Here is a 16,077-nt window from a genome sequence, read left to right as displayed (position 1 = left end):
TATTCTTATTGGCTCTCCTTTGTAGGTGACTTTTCTTTTAACCCTCGCTGCTCTTATAATTGTCTCCTTACCTTTGGTTTTGGCAAGCTTGATTATAACATGTCTTGGTGACTTTCTTTTAAGGTCTACCTTATGCGGAGTTCGATGAGCATCTTGGATAGATATCTTCTCACCTTCCACAATATCAAGGAAGTTTTCTGCCAAAAAATCCTCAACAATTTTCTCTGTATTTTCTGTTATCCCTCCCTGTTCTGGTACTCCAATCACTCGTAGGTTATTTCTCTTGATAGAGTCCCACATGATTCTTAAGATTTCTTCATTTTTTAAAATTCTTTTATCTGATTTTTCTTCAAATATATTAGTGCCAAGTGATTTATCTTCGAGTTCAGAAATTCTAGCTTCTACTTGCTCAGTTCTTCTCCTCTGACTTTCTATTGCGTTATCTAATTCTGTATTTTTATTGTTAATCTTCTGAATTTCTGATTTCTGTTAAACTTTTCATTATGTTCCCGAATAATCTTTCTGAGTTCTTCAGTTGCTTTATCTGTGTGTTCCTTGGTTTGTTGTGCATATTGCCTCATTTCCTTCCTGATGTCTTGAAGGGCTCTGTATATTATACTTTTGTACTCTGCATCAGGTAATTCCAGGAATGCACTTTCATCTAAAAGATCCCTGGATTCTTTGTTTTGAGAGCCTGTTGAGGTGATCATGGCCTGTTTCTTCATGTGACTTGATATTGACTGTTGTCTCCGAGCCATCTATGTTATTGTATTAGTTCATGCTTGCTTACTGTGTTGTAGCTGCTTGCTTTGTTTTGTTTTGGTATACCCCTATGGGTTGCTTGAGTGAGCTAGCTTGATTATTTTTGCCTTTGGAGCTCTGGTGTCCTGCCCCCAGCTGGCTAGAGCTGTTATCAGGTATATCAGTCTAGGAGTCCATTCAGTTTTCTTGTATGAATTCAGCTCAGGTTTCCAGGTAGCTGATATCAAGTGTGCGGTACAGGCTCTGTCCTACAGTCTCAGAGGGGCAGGGGTGATTGGTGTATATACTGGTATCTGATTGCAGCAGGGGGTCACGCTCTGAACAAGGCAGGGGGCTGAGAACCGACCCCCAAGTGTCTCTGAGGAAAACGTGTCTCTGTTCCCTGGAGCATGCTGGTGGGTGGGCTCTGCAGAGGGACCGTGGGCTCCCAAAGATTTTGTTGTAAGGACTGGGAGGTACCAGTTTTCCCTGGGCCCCTATTGTGGGTGGCTGGGGGACCTAAGTGGAGCCACCAGTCCTTAGGTCCCTGTTGTGGGTAGGTGAGGACCTTGTTTAATAGGCAAAGCAATGTCAAACGTCAAACACCCACCTCTCCACCGCACCACTGAAATTGTTGGAGTTTGCCAGCGAGGGCCTATTCTCCTAAAATAGGCCCACACAGGTCCATGCAGAAGGAAAAGGTGCTCAAGGTCCACAGACGGTTTATGCCTGAACAGGAGCTGCTTCCGTCCTCAGCTCCCCCAGTTAATGGAGCTAGCAAATTATCTTTTCACCCCAGTTGGAAATTTTTTCCTTCCCCAAGGCTGGGAGGATGGCTCCAGGTGCTCACCAGGGTCTATCTCAGGCCTAGGGATTCAGCCTCTGAAGCTGGCTTGGGGGTGGGGGGGGGCGTGGTAAAATATACACAAGTACTTAGCTTTTGTCAAGAGCGTCCTTCTGCTCAGGTTCCAAAGGTGTGAGTGGGCTGTGTGGCTGGCTGCTTCTCCCTGAGGAAACTGTGGCCGAAGGCTAGGATCAGCCCGCTGCCACCGCCACAGCCGCTCCGGGAATGGTGCCTGAGGGCTCCCCGTGATTCAGGTCCGGCAACTCCTCTCTGCTTCTGAACGGTCTCTCCCTTCCCCTGCCCCTCAATTTGTTGTCTAAGCTTGCCTTTGATGCTCAGGGCTCCCAGCTTGTCACAAATATACTCATTTCACTTGTTTTTTCAGGTCTTTGTTGTAAAGAGGGCTCAATGGAAGCACCTGTCTATCCTGCCATCTTTGCTCTCTATTATTTCTTAATATGTAAGGTAGATATATATATGGTAACTTATAACATATTTGAAACTGTAGATACTTGTTATTTTCATTCTTCTTTGAATGTGACGCATCTCATAATTTTCAAAAATAGAGGGAATAAAGAAAGAACATGACAAAAGGAGAAGTAACCACAGGGGAGAGCCCTGTGAAGGGTCTGCCAAGGGTCGGGGTCGTAGACCTCTGTGAATTAAGGGTTAGAGAGGGTTTTATTTTGTTGCTTTCTAGTCATTAACCTTGAAATTCCTGCAGAAGCATTCCTAAATTTTCTGGCTTTGAACAAGGGTTCCTGAAGCCTGGTACTCCAGACAGAGGTGTAGATTCTGATTTCTTTCACTATGAAGCCATAGAGGACTGAACTACCCACTTCTGTCCTGAGCTCTGAGGCCCATGTTTTCATTTATTGCTATGAGTGGAAATTGACTCCACAGTAACTGGTACTGGGGCTGGTACATGATCTCCTCTCTTGAATGCCCCCAGGCACCTCACAATGAACATGTCTGAAACAAAACTCATTAGTAGCAGAATGAGTTTTTAAAATTCTTTCTTTTTCCTCTGGGATTGAGTTTATACAAGCTGTGATGACATAGGGAAATAGACATCCTTTTAGTATAATAACGTATGAAATGCCTGCAAGATTGCTTAGCTGAGGCTTGCGAAAGATCTGATTAACTAGAAGGCACCACATCTCTCCAGCAACGCTCTGTCTTCCTTCCTTCTATACGATTCTTCAGGGAGAGAGTTGAAAATGAAGGACTCATGATAAGGCTAAAAGGAAGAGAGCCATTAGGAATCTGAGCAAAGCAAGGCTTCAAACCGGTTCTTCCTGGTTCAGTCATGGCTGATGAAGTGAAACAGGAACAGACCCAAATTTGTAAAATGAGAGTGTATGGGAACAATAAACAGAACAGGAAAAATTATGGGTTGATGCCTTGCTAGAAAGGTGATCTCCCTCTTATGTATAGTTCTCCACAGTTATGGGGCAGGGAGTGTTACCCTTGGGTAAGGAGTTTTGGAAAAGAATCCTAGAAGAAATAGTTGAAGAGTTGAGTTTTGAAAATAGCCATTATTATTACTTGGCATTTTATTATCCTTTGGCTAATTCTTCAGTAAAAAAAATTCTTTCTATTTATTTATTTTTCTCACAGCTTTCATAGTATAGTCCTTTGAAGCCAGTAACCAAACACTTTGCCATCAAGTCAATTCTGAGTCATAGCAGTCCTATAGGACCAAGTAGAACTGCCTGGTAAGGTTTCTAAGGAGCAGTTGGTGGACTCGAATTGCTGATCTTTTGGTTAACAGTTGAGTTCTTAACCACTGTGCCACCTGGGCTCCTTGAAGCCACTAAATGGATAATAAATTGGGGGAAGAAATTTTGGTGAAAGGACATTTTCAATGGTTAAGGCCTCCAGATGGGACATCCACACCCAGATATAGGCATGCATTTCCTTCAAGTACAATTTTTTGAATAATTTTTCTTTAATGCTAATGGAACAGTATTTTAATTAAGTAACTGTATGGTAAGATGAAGCAATGGGGCATGACTAGGAAAAATGTAGAATCATGGTCTTGCCTTTCTTGATTTCTCAATGGATCTTTGTGGTATGTGAGGTAAAAAACTTGTGCTACGTGAGATAGGCCTACTGTTTGATGGTTTAGAACCAAATTCACCACACAGACATGTGTCAAGACACTTCATTTATTCTGATTTTTAATGATTCTTTTTAAAAAATCGTTAATGCAAAGAACAGTTCTGTATTTGTCCACCGAAGATTTCTAAGGTGTTGTGATTTCTACAGCAGAAAATTTATTTCTCAATATGCCCTTATCACTTAAGAGGCATCAAATTGCTCATGAATTAATACGCCGACAATAATGTCATTTCTTGATAGGATACTTTCATAGTTAGGGCAAGAGAAGACTGAACACCAGATGGCTAATCATTGTGTATCTTGGGGTATATTCCTGAATGTCTGAGGCACACATTAAATTTATAGGAACAAATGTGACTACATTAAATACAGACGAATCTACATACTAGAATTAGAATGTGGAGTCTGATGGTTGTGCCAAGATTATGTACTGTGTTTTACATTTGGCTGCATTTTCCCATGCACTGACTCAGGAAATGCTACTTCATGGGCTGTAGCTACTTGTCAGGCTTATGACTCAACAAACTGAAATATAAGCCAAAAGAAATTTTGTTACACAATGTGGACTACTCATTCGTTGCACATGTAGTTTTTAATATAATCATCTGCATCCTCAGATTTGCCAGCGTTGAGTACACTAAGAGAAGCAACACAGAAGCAGAAGATGATGCAGTTTGACCTTGGCTGCAAAGGGCAGCAGGATGCCAGCAAACTCAAGGGTATGCTGTTTTTTCCCTTCTTTTGAAATGGCAGGCTCGTGACAAATTTATGCAAATACAACATGGAAAAAATTTCTCGAAGACAACTGCTTTGTGCCAAATATTTCCTGTTTTGTTTTTTTTTTTTTTTTTGGTCTAGCCTATGGACAATAGTTTATTTTAGAGTCTAGCTCTTCCAATTTTTCTGCAAGCTAGTGCCAAGAAGCATTCATTTCACAGAAAGACCAAGGCCTGAGGTGCAGGGCTTCCTGTGCTGGGAGTGAGAGGGGCCTGGGGAAAGGGGAGACACAGGGTGGTTTCACTGGCACTCCACTCCTTTTTCCCCCACATCCTCCTGTTTCAGAGTGGCCAGAGTTCACTAAAGGGAGTGATTACCATCTAAAAACCTGGGGACAGAGGTGCCTGGCACTTGAGGGATGACCCACTTCATGTTATTCACACCCCTGTTTGAAAAACTAACTCTCTCCTCTTGACTAACAGGATATGAACATCAACTCCCTGAAGTAAAGCATGGTGGCAGTTTAAGTTGAAGAAGCAAGTATTCCACAATTGGAGGGTTATCAACCTGAGTGTCCTCTAGGAGCTGACTGTGGTCAGTGATTTTTTCCCAGTGTCACCAAGTCCCATCTGCTGTTCTGCATGAACATGCTGTCCCTCAGGGGTCACTATTTTCCACCTGCTGCCTCCATTATTTCTCTGGCAGTCGGTTATGCATTTTCCCTATTCAGGCAGCTTTGTTTGCACAGGATGTTTGTCCTGGGATTTTGTCCTCATTGGACTGGTGAATGTGGTTCTTTGGATGCAAGCCAAGGCTCTAAAAACGAAGTGCTAGCGGGTAAATAAATTTATTCCTTATGGGCTGGACATCACTTTCTAATGTCCTGGACTGGTGAGGCATACTGTATGCCTAAAGTACTATTTATAGATTCCAAGTAGGAATTCTCAGTGACCAGTTCTGGGTCCAGTTTTATTGCTCCCACCCATTTCTTTGTGTACTGTGAGTTCTCAGCAACAACTGGTCTGCATGTCCCAGGGTGTTAAACTATCCTAAGTGAGGGTGAAAAGAGGTAGTATTTTACAAGTGGAAGGGTCCTAAAAAAAATGATCTAGCCCAGCTCTCTGAATCTTCTTATGAGCAAAGAAAGGTTCAGAGTGGTCACCCATCCAAAGCTGCTTATTAATGGTAGTCAGGTCACTGGTTCCCACTTTTTTTGGGCACTGTTTATTATACCATGATGTCTTTATGTTAGCTTTTTTCAAGGGCTACAATAAAGTGCACTGAATTCAACAAACAGCTGTTGACTCCCAACTATACACTACTATGGCTGGGTATACATGCAATGTCCCTGCTTTCCTGGAGCTCACATTTAAATGGAGAATAAATGGCAAGAAAAACACTATTGCACTAAAGTTATGACCTTTAGTTGTCACACTATACAATGAGATAATTTGCACTGGGAATGGCTGGCTCCGTGTTGTTCTACCAACGTGGTGTGTACGCTATCTTCTGTCTTTAGTGGCATTCTCAATTTAAAACATTCCAACTTTATGAATGCATGCCTAAGACCAGGTATCCTGCATTCTGATTCTGAAGGTGTGGTCACAATAATTGTAGTAGGAGTTGGGGTGGGCTACTTAGAAAGCATGCAAGAAAAGTAATCATTAGAGGAACAACTACAGAAAGCCAAAGCAGAAATGTACCCAAAACTGATTGAGGAGATTTGTTCTCCAATTTTTTTATTACAATTTTTTTCTTGCTAAGAAGCTATATTGAGTCAGAGTTTCCTCTATTTTTCTATTAAAATTCCCCTTTGAAAAACATTAACTACAGTCTGAAATGAAAATAAAGAAGGAATTGGGAGAACAGGAAGTGCATATCTCACCTGGAGAGACTCCAACAATGAGGCCACTGAAAGGTGGCCTCTCTCTGGGGAAGACTTTCCCTGACCCAGATGAAATAGCTCTCAAATATTTCACCTCCTTTTGATTCTAACATTTCATTAATGTAATATTTTCTTGATTTATATTGCTCTTTAAGTAACTGGGTGAGGGCAAGAACACTGTCCGGGATAGAAGATACCAACATTCAGCTCACTGAGTTATAGATTAGGACACTGGCAGTCTAGGCTTTTGAAAGAAAATGTTATCTATGTCACTTTGGTGTGGACCCAATTGTCTAAACTCTCCTAAGCAGGAATTGTGTCTATAAAAGTGACTTGATAATTTACACAAAACTAGTTCCTCAAAAGAAGTTATGTGTGTATTTAATAATGCCATGCTTGATATTTTTTCCACAAAAGGCAAGACCCAACTCTTGCTCTAGAAGAGGTCACACTCCAGATGAGGTGACAACATGAGGTAGACAATAACTTCTGGTGTTTAGTAGCAATTCAGACTAAGGGCCAGATTATGGCTGGCTGAGATTTCCAGGTGAAGTTACAAACCCGATTTTGTCAAGTAAAATTCCCTCATTCAACCACTCTATATTGAGCACCTACTATGTGCCTAAAAAAAAAAAAACTATTGCCATCAAGCCGATTCTTATAGGATAGGGTAGAACTGCCTCATGGGGTTTCTAAGGCTGTAAATCTTTAAGGAAGCAGATTGCCTCATCTTTCTGCCTTGGAATGGCTTGTGAGTACTAACTTCCAATCTTTCAGTTAGCAGCTGAATGCTTAACTGCTGTGCCACCAGGGCTCCTTAGTATATGTCTAGGTGCTTGCAATCTGGGCAATTGGGATTCATCTGTAAACAAAACAGACAACATTCCCTGCAATCATGGAGTTTACATTCTAGCAGACTTGGTTATTTACTTTAATATACCCTACGAGGAGTCAGGAGTCCCTGGGTGGTGTAAATGTTGAACATGCTCTGCTCTAACTGAAAGATTGGAGGTTTGAGTCCACCCAGAGGCACTTGGAAGAAAGGCTTAGTGATCTACTTCCAAAAAATCAGCCATGGAAAGCCCTATGGAACACAGTTCTACTCTGACACACATGGGGTCACTATCGGCCCTAATCTATTCTATGGCTACTAGTTTTTTTTTTTTATAAATGGTGATATCATATGATGCTTTACAACATTCAAGATAAACAAGGTACCTGCAGTAAAGGATGTGTGTTACCAGAACTAGGTTGGAAGGCCACTCTGAGAAAGTAAGCACCAGGAAAGGAAAGCAAAATTGACTTCTTTCTGCAATTTTAAATCTTACCTTGAGCTTTCCTGTTGACATGTTCTAAGCTGAAGTAATAATCCACAGACCTAGGACACTTGTTTCTTGGAGATGTACTATTCTGAAAACTGCATGAGGGGTTCTGTGGGGAGTAGGGAGTGGGCCATCTGCTGGACCAGGATCAAGAGAACTGGGCCCAAAGTCTCAGAGCTGTGCCTTCCCAGTTTTGCATAACGCAATGAAGTTCTTAGACCTCTACTACCAATTATCTAAATGTAAGCAATTCAAAACTCTAAAATATTTCAGTGATGTGAGTGGTTATAAATATGCATATTGATGTCTACATTATTAAATTTTCAGACCATAGTTTGCAAACAGGGCGAAAATTCAAAAACATATTAGGACTCTGCTTTGAGCAAGGCTAGGTGCTGGCTTTTTTTATAGTTCTATTTATTCAATTTTTGCACCAATCTTCTAAGGAAGGATCATTAGCCTACTTTTATAGATGAAATGCTGTAACTAGGACTCAGAGAGTTGTCATAGGCATTGAGCAGAGAGGCTGGGATTATAAATCTGAACCATGTGATTTTATACCTGTGATCTTTCAGTGGGGCCAGGTGGCTGCCCCTACACAGTAGATAGTACCATTAGAGAATCTTCTAGCTAAGTTTTCTATTAAAATGCAATTTCCCTGAGCAAAGTAATAATAGTACTTTTTGGTCAGGGGAGACTTTTGGAAACTATACATGCAAGGATCACTTACCTCTCTTCAAATCTTTTTTTGGTAAGACATTTACTGTGATCCTTTTTGAAAATGGGAGACTACAATAAAAAACTCCGGTGGAGAATTAAGGATTTAGTTTGCAGTGTGACCTTTATTTGGATTATAGTTTAGCAAAATTCACGGATTATGCATTTAAAAAGATTAAGTGGAACTACAACAGCTTTCATTATAACTACCACATATTGATACGTGCCCAACACTGGCTAAGAGCTTTATATTTATTATAATCTTTTCAGCTCCCATCTGAGCCTGCAGCACTACTATTTCCTGTTTTATAGATGAGGAAGAGGAGACAGAGAAGCACTGCAATTTGCCTGAGGTCACGTAGTTAGTAAGTGGCAGAGGTGAGGTTCAAGCCCAGGGAGAGTTGGCTCAACTGCTGGGCAATTCTGTACTGCCTCTCCTCTTGACTCCAAGACAGCAACACAAGAATGTATACATAAAGCTTGCAATGAAAAAAACAAAGAGAGATTAGGCAAGATTTCCAAGAATCAGGGCCACTCTGACAAAGCTCTGGTCTTCCTGATTTCTACCGTTGCTTAAGTTATTTCAAAATATGCATTCTCCTGTTCAGGCAACTAACTATGGCCCTGGTGACAAATGTAAAAACATTCTGTTTTCTTTCTAAAACATTGAATTAGATTTACGTCATTGTAAAAAGGGAAATGAGTTCTCAAACTGGATTTGAGGAACAAGACTGTCTAGATGATAAAGAATTCTTGAATTCTGATTGTGATAAGTGGCTTGGGCAATTAGCCTCTCTTGGCCTGGGATAACAAAACAGAGTTGTAAAAAATGGAAAATTTAAAGCTTCATTAGTAAAATAACTTTCTTTTTGGGGGAGAGAGGAGATAGTATGTAAGGCTACATATGTCAGATGATTCTTTGGACAAAACTTTTAAATTTTCTTCTGGTAGAGAGCTCCTAATTATTTGGTACCAATTGTTTGCAAGGCTTTTTGCATTAAGGTAAATCTTTATTGTGGGGTAGGTACTATTGGTACCATTTTAAAGACTGAAATAGGAGATGTGGAGTGGATGAGGAGTTGCCCAAGTCCAAATGGATGGTAAAATCTGGAAATGAGTCTTGAACCCAGTACTGTTTGACTCTAGAGCCTATGTTCTGAAGCTCTATCCTGTAAGTAAGCTTTTTGGATACATCACTGAAACATGTTTCCAGTCACATTGTACATACAGAGATTAAGACCCATAATAATAGTGACAAAACTTTCATAGCACTTCACCTGTGTTAACACACTAAATCCTCTCAACAACCTATGAAATAAGTACCCTTTGTATCTCAATTTTATGGATACGCAACTGAATGCAGCAAGGTAAAGTAACTTGCCCAAGATCACATATTAGTAAGTAGTGGAATGGAGACTCAAATCCCAGGCATCTTGCTTCCCAAAGCCATGACCACAATTCTACTCTGTCTCTCTGAGCTATTAACTATACGTATGTGTATAGGAGTCACTGGGTCATGCAAATGGTTAATTTACTTGGCTGTTAACTGAAAGTTTGGAGGTTCTAGTCTACCCAGAGGTGCCTTGGAAGCAAGGCCTGGTGATCTACTTTTAAAAAATCAACCATTGAAAATCCTATGGAGCCCAGCTCTATCCTGACACACTGGGGTCGCCAGGAGTCAGAATTGACTCCATGGCAACTGGTTTGGTTTTAATTATGTGTGTAACCACTTTAAAAAAACAAAAACCAAACCCATTGCAGTCAAGTCAATTCTGACTCATAGTGACCCTAGAGGACAAAGTAGAACTGCCCCATAGAGTTTCCAAGGAGTGCCTGGTGAATTTGAACTGCTGACCTTTTGGTTAGCAGCCATAGCATTTAACCACTACCCTGCCAGGGTTTCCAACCATTTTAAAGAATTACTAATCATACAACAAATGCATTTCAGGCTTTTATCGTTCTCCAACTTTCACATTCATGATTTTGTTTTTCAGCCTATAAAGTCTTAAATTACAAGAAAACAAAATGGAAATAAACTGTCCTATATTTCTTCCAAACACTGATGAAGCCACTAACTCAACATGCTCTACGGTTCATAGATCTTTCCTTTCTGGAATTTAATTTGTCTATGCTGTTTCCTCAAAGTATTCTGTATGCACAGAAATAACATCTTGGAAAAGTAAGGCATGTGGCATGCACGGTCCTGAGCCTAGTAAAGGGAAGGCAGTGGAAACACCACATCAATAGGGCCTGTGAGGGAGAAGCTCTGGCCCTGTTCTTTCCCTTTTCCATAGCAGAGATACTAACATTTCCCAGAAGGGGGCCACAGACAGCCCCTAGTTCTCAAAACTGGTGGTCTTCCAATGAAAGTGAGCACATTTGATACTGGACAAATCAAATTTGAGATTCCTATTTCTTCCTGAATGAGATGTCAAGTTGGCAGTTGGATAGTGAAGTCTGGAGTCTCTTGGTGCCAAGTCAATTGACTAAATAAATATCAAAGGCAAAGTGATGGTGATAGCTCAGGGCTGGGGAGTGTTAAGAGGTAGACAGAACTGGGTTTCATCCAAGGTGTATCATTTGTACCCTGTGTGATCTAGGTCAAATATCTCTTTCACCCTCAGTTGCTTCAACTGTGAAATGGGGATTCATTTAACATGTATGTATTGAGTACCTATAGTGTGCCAGACACTGTTGTGGGTGCTGGGTACAGCAGTGAACAAAACAGATAAAAATCCTCACCCTTGTTGAATTTATATTCTAGTGCATGTATAGAAGAAGGGATGTGTGGATAGATGGGTCATAAACAAATGAAAAAGTAAAATCTGTAGCATATCAGATTTATAAGTGTCAAAGAGGACAAAAAAAAAAAAAAAAAAGCAAGCCAGAAGGGTGAGAAGGAGGGTTTTTGGGGGGTAGAGATGGGAAGCTAAAGATAGTGAAGCATTAAAATTGAAAAAAGATGGTCAAAGAATTCTTCATTGAGAAGTTGACTCAGAATCAAAGATTTAAGGAGAGGGAGGAAGGGAGCCAAGCAGATAATCTGAGGCAAGTCTGTTCTGGCAGAGGGAACAGCCAGTGCAAAGACTTTGAGGCAGGAGCCTGCCTAGTGGGGCCAAGGGAAAAAAAAAAAAATTCGTGTGGTTGAAACAGATTTAATCAAAATCAGGGAGGGGGGCATAGGAGCCATGGAAGGGTCAAGGATGTCTCCAAGGCTTTCAGCCTGAGTGTCTGGAAAGATGGAACTGTCCATTGCTGAAATGGGATCATGTTGCGGGGGAGGGTATTTGATTTTGGAGAAGTTAAATTGGAGATTCCTATTGCTGCCCATATAAGTTGTCAAACAGGCAGTTGGATAGTCAAGTTCGGAGTCAGCAGAAGTGACCAGGATGGACATATAAATGTGGGGGGTTATAGGCATTAATGATATTTAAAGCCACTGAAGTGGGTGTAAGTAGAAAAGGGAAGAGGTACCTGTTCTAAGCCTTGAGATCCACCAACATTTAGAAGTCTAGGAGGAACTAGCAACAGAGTGATTAGAGAGAGAGAAGGAAGCCAGAAAATAGGGTATCCCGGAAGCCAAGTGAAGTAAGTTGAGGATGAGAAAGTGAGTTGTTAGCCAAATACTGTAGAAAGGTTAATACTTTCCTCACAGCATTATTGTATGAACTATGCATTATTGGATAAAATGATATTTGTACAACATAATACCTGGCACAAAATAGAAACCCAGCAAATACTTGTCTTCATATTTTATTTCTACTTGGGACTTCCCAAAGTAAAGTCCAATCCCATCCATAATTTCATAAGGATATTTGGTCTGCTAACAAATCTTTTGTATTTATTTCTCCAAAGAAAATGAAACTTTAAAAATGTGAGGAAATACAATGTTTTCAAAAGTTGTTTATAAAAGTTCAAGATAAATTCTCTTTTTCCCACAAAATATATTTTACTTTAGTAAAATATAATGATGAGAAAATCAAATCTGATATATAAAATTTTGCTTCACAACTGAATTTTTAGAAATAAGGTACTTTATGTGTAGAAGGCTAGAAGGGACACCCAGAAGGAGAGGGAGAAGATGAAAGAAAGAATAAAATAATACTTTTTTCATACGTATTTTTTGTATTTCAGGTGTCTTATATGTGCATCTCCCATAATCCTCACATTAGCTCCCAAAGCTGGAAATGGCTCTGCCCAAATACTGGAAACAGAATGGCTCCAATGTATCTGTTGCCTCAGGGCTAAAGTGAGCTGAGAAGCCTCCAATTCAAGTGTTTTCCCAAATTTCAAGAACCACTTATATGAAGAGAAAAGCTGTATTGGTTGTTTATTTGCACCAAAAAGTGCAGGAGAGGGCTGGAGATAAGTGCCTTGCCCCTAGCAGTGTTTTCAACCATATGTTCAATCAAGTGTAGAAACGACATAAATAAATAAATGCAGAATTGTATATCTCTTCTTAACTAAGCCCTTCTTGTTCTGATGAAGCTAGCATAAGCCGAATGACTTTCTTTCAATCACATAACCAGATGACAAGAAAGGATTTGGGAGGCATTGTTGGGAGCATCAGGGTTCCTGCTCTTGGCTTGCTAGGCCAACACGTGAGCAGGTGAGCCCAGCCTACTAAGGAATGTACTCACCAGGTGTCTTCTACTGGTTTTCTGAAGACTGGAATATGTGTCAAAATGTCCATAAGGCTTTGCCTGTAAAGATTAATACAAAAATTGAACATAGATATTTTGAATAATTCTAGGGATTCATGGATTCAGTTTGCATAGGGCACTGGGTCCTTCAAGGCTATAATCATTAAGAGAGTTCCACATTGTTGTTGTTAGCAGCTGTTGAGTTGACCCCTGACTCATGGCTACCCCATGCACAAAACAAAACGCTGTCTAGTCTCTCACCACTACCGTGATAGGTGTGGATCGGACTGTTGCAATCCATAAGATTTTCATTGACTTATTTTTGGATGTAGATCCTCAGATCACTTTTCCTGGTCTGACTTAGTCTGAAAGGTCTGCTGAAACCTGTTCAGCACCATAGCAATGCTCAAGCCTTCACTGACATAAAGTGCATTGACTACACAGAGGGATTTCGTGGTTCAGTAGTAGAATTCTCCCTTTCCATATGGGAGACCCATGGTTCCGTTAAAACAAAACCAAACCCATTGCCCTTGAGTTGACTCTATAGGACATAATGACTCTATAGGACAGAGTAGAAGTGCTCCATAGAGTTTCCAAGGAGTGGCTAGTGGATTTGAACTGAAGACCTTTTGGTTAGCAGCCAAATTCTTAACTACTGTGCCACCAAGGCTCCCAAGGCTTCATAAGCAGAGGTAAAATCTTGCTGAGTGCTTGTGTCATGCTGTGCTTTACTGTTCTGTGTGGGATGGAGGAAAGAGTAAAAACTGTTGTTTGCTGAGTTGCATTATATTTTAATTACCTATTTATTTATTACACAACTCTCCTTCCAGAATATAAATCTTTCTCAGGGTTGAGACTGTGTTTGCTGGACTAATTAATTCTGCTTCATTCCGCAGGGCTGCGAACTCTCAAGCCTGTTGTATACTGAAGAAGAGCTCACATAGACTAATTTTAGTATCACTTGCTTTAGACCAAGGAATAGAGAGATGCTGAATAGCTCCCCAGGGATATGTATGTAGATCCTCATACTTCAAAATTCAGAATCTTAAATTGTTGGTGAATGTTGAACCTGCTTGAATGTATGTTCCATGAGGGTAGGTACTGTTTTTATCTTATTCATCATTTCATCCCAAAAGTCTTCATGATGACTGACCCATATTTGCCCCATAATAATTAGTTTTTAATAAATTAATGAATCACTAAAAGGTATTTGATGAAACAGTAATAACAAAAATGGACCAAATCAGTTATTAAGTCTAGAAGTGAAGACAATCAGGAAGGTCTTGTGATGAACTCAACTTGGTGAATTTTTCTTCATCACCTTTATTTTGTAATGGATTTTTTTTTTTTTTTTTAGTCTAGAACTAGGAATATAGCAGATACTCAAGATATTTTATTTTAAGGTTGATCATACTTAAATAAAACAAGAGATATCCAAAATGAACCGCAATTAATAGAAAACTGACCGAGTCTAGGTAACAGTTAGTGTAAAAAATTGCATTTAGGTTTTAATTTTATTAAAAATTTTCATTTAGTACCATCTTGAGTACCTATTCTAAGGGTTATAAAACTGGTTTTGTGACACTCCATCCATTTCAAAAAATTTCTTGAAATCTTTAAACACTAAATCTTTATTGAATTAAATTTCATTGTTTCACATAGTGGTTAACCAAAGGCTAAACAGTTTTGGTCTTAATTCTCATGGTAGAGGGTAAGTAGTCTTATGATATGCTTATGAAATTAATCTTTTAATCCCTGAACAACTGGGTAGAAACAAAATTAGGTCTGATCATGAACTCACTGAGTGAGTTACAACAGGGTCCCTCAAAGCTGAAGAAGCAATTGAGTCAGCAATGTTTTCCATTCATTCCCCAGGCACTGTATAGGGTTACACTTGGTTACGCTAACAGTTGTCTTAGAGCTGTGATGCCAGGCATGAGTAATAGCCTAATTTTATCATTATTTCTTCATCCATAAATCAGACTGTATCTGCTCTTAAACTATGTGAAGACACAACTAATTACTATAATTTTTAAGTTCAAAGGGCGGTGACTCTTAATTGTTATGTGGAAGTCCAGAAAGGCCAGTGAAGACTTCCGGATGGCCCGAAACTGGTCCAAAATGTCAAGCTGAGCTACCCTTTGGTTGGGTGGTGGTATCTTGTGCAGTAAAAAGAAGCACTTTTTGTTCTGAGTGACTTTACTTTTGAAAACTCAACAACTTGCAATCTGAGAGGTTTTAACGGAGACAACACTCACGCAAAATAATCGGCACAGTGCCTGACTCAAAAGGCATTTGTAAATGTTACTAGTGTCTAACTCAAATAGGTACTTGTAAATGTTACTTCCCACTACTCTCCTCTCTTCCTCCTACTTGATGCCTTGAGAGTCTTGAGCATCATGACTATTCGACTTCATTATGCCTGGACACAGCGACCATTCAGCTCCCAAAGGAAACGCCTTCTGATGACTGATACTAAGTGTTTGCTTCTTACTCCGTCTCCTCCATTTTTTCTTCTTTTCTTACTACTCCAAATTAGGAAATTCAGGTAGCCAAAAGTGGATTAGTTCCAATGCAAAAATGCTTAGGCTCATAAAAGATGCTAATTAAATGGAAAAAATGAAAAGAAAGAAAAGAAAAACAAAACTAAGATGTTACAGGCCATTGCTAATCTATGTGTTAGGCCTAGTATGTCAAAGAGAATAGTTTTTTCCTTTGGCTGAATGAATTGTCCGTCTAGTTAGTATGCTTGTCTTAGGGATAGGAGCAGTTAAGGCCGTTTGCTTCTCCAAAGTGATCCTTGGATAAAAAGTCTTCATGAACTACCATCCCCAAAAGTAGTTATTGTAATTGTGGTACATGCATACAATGGAATACTCTGCAACCATAAAGAACAATGATGAATATGTGAAACATATTACAACATGGATGGACTTGGAGGCCATAATGTTAAGTGAAATATGTCAAGCATGTAAGGACAAATATTGTATGATACCTCTTTTATAAGAAGACAAGAATAGATATATAGAGAGAGACCAGTGTTCATTTGTGGTTACCAGGGAGGGGTGGGGAGGAGAAAATACA

The sequence above is a fragment of the Loxodonta africana genome, chromosome 5, assembly GCF_030014295.1.
Source record: "Loxodonta africana isolate mLoxAfr1 chromosome 5, mLoxAfr1.hap2, whole genome shotgun sequence".
NCBI classification, from domain to species: Eukaryota; Metazoa; Chordata; class Mammalia; order Proboscidea; family Elephantidae; genus Loxodonta; species Loxodonta africana.
Note: the sequence above shows the minus strand (reverse complement) of the source record.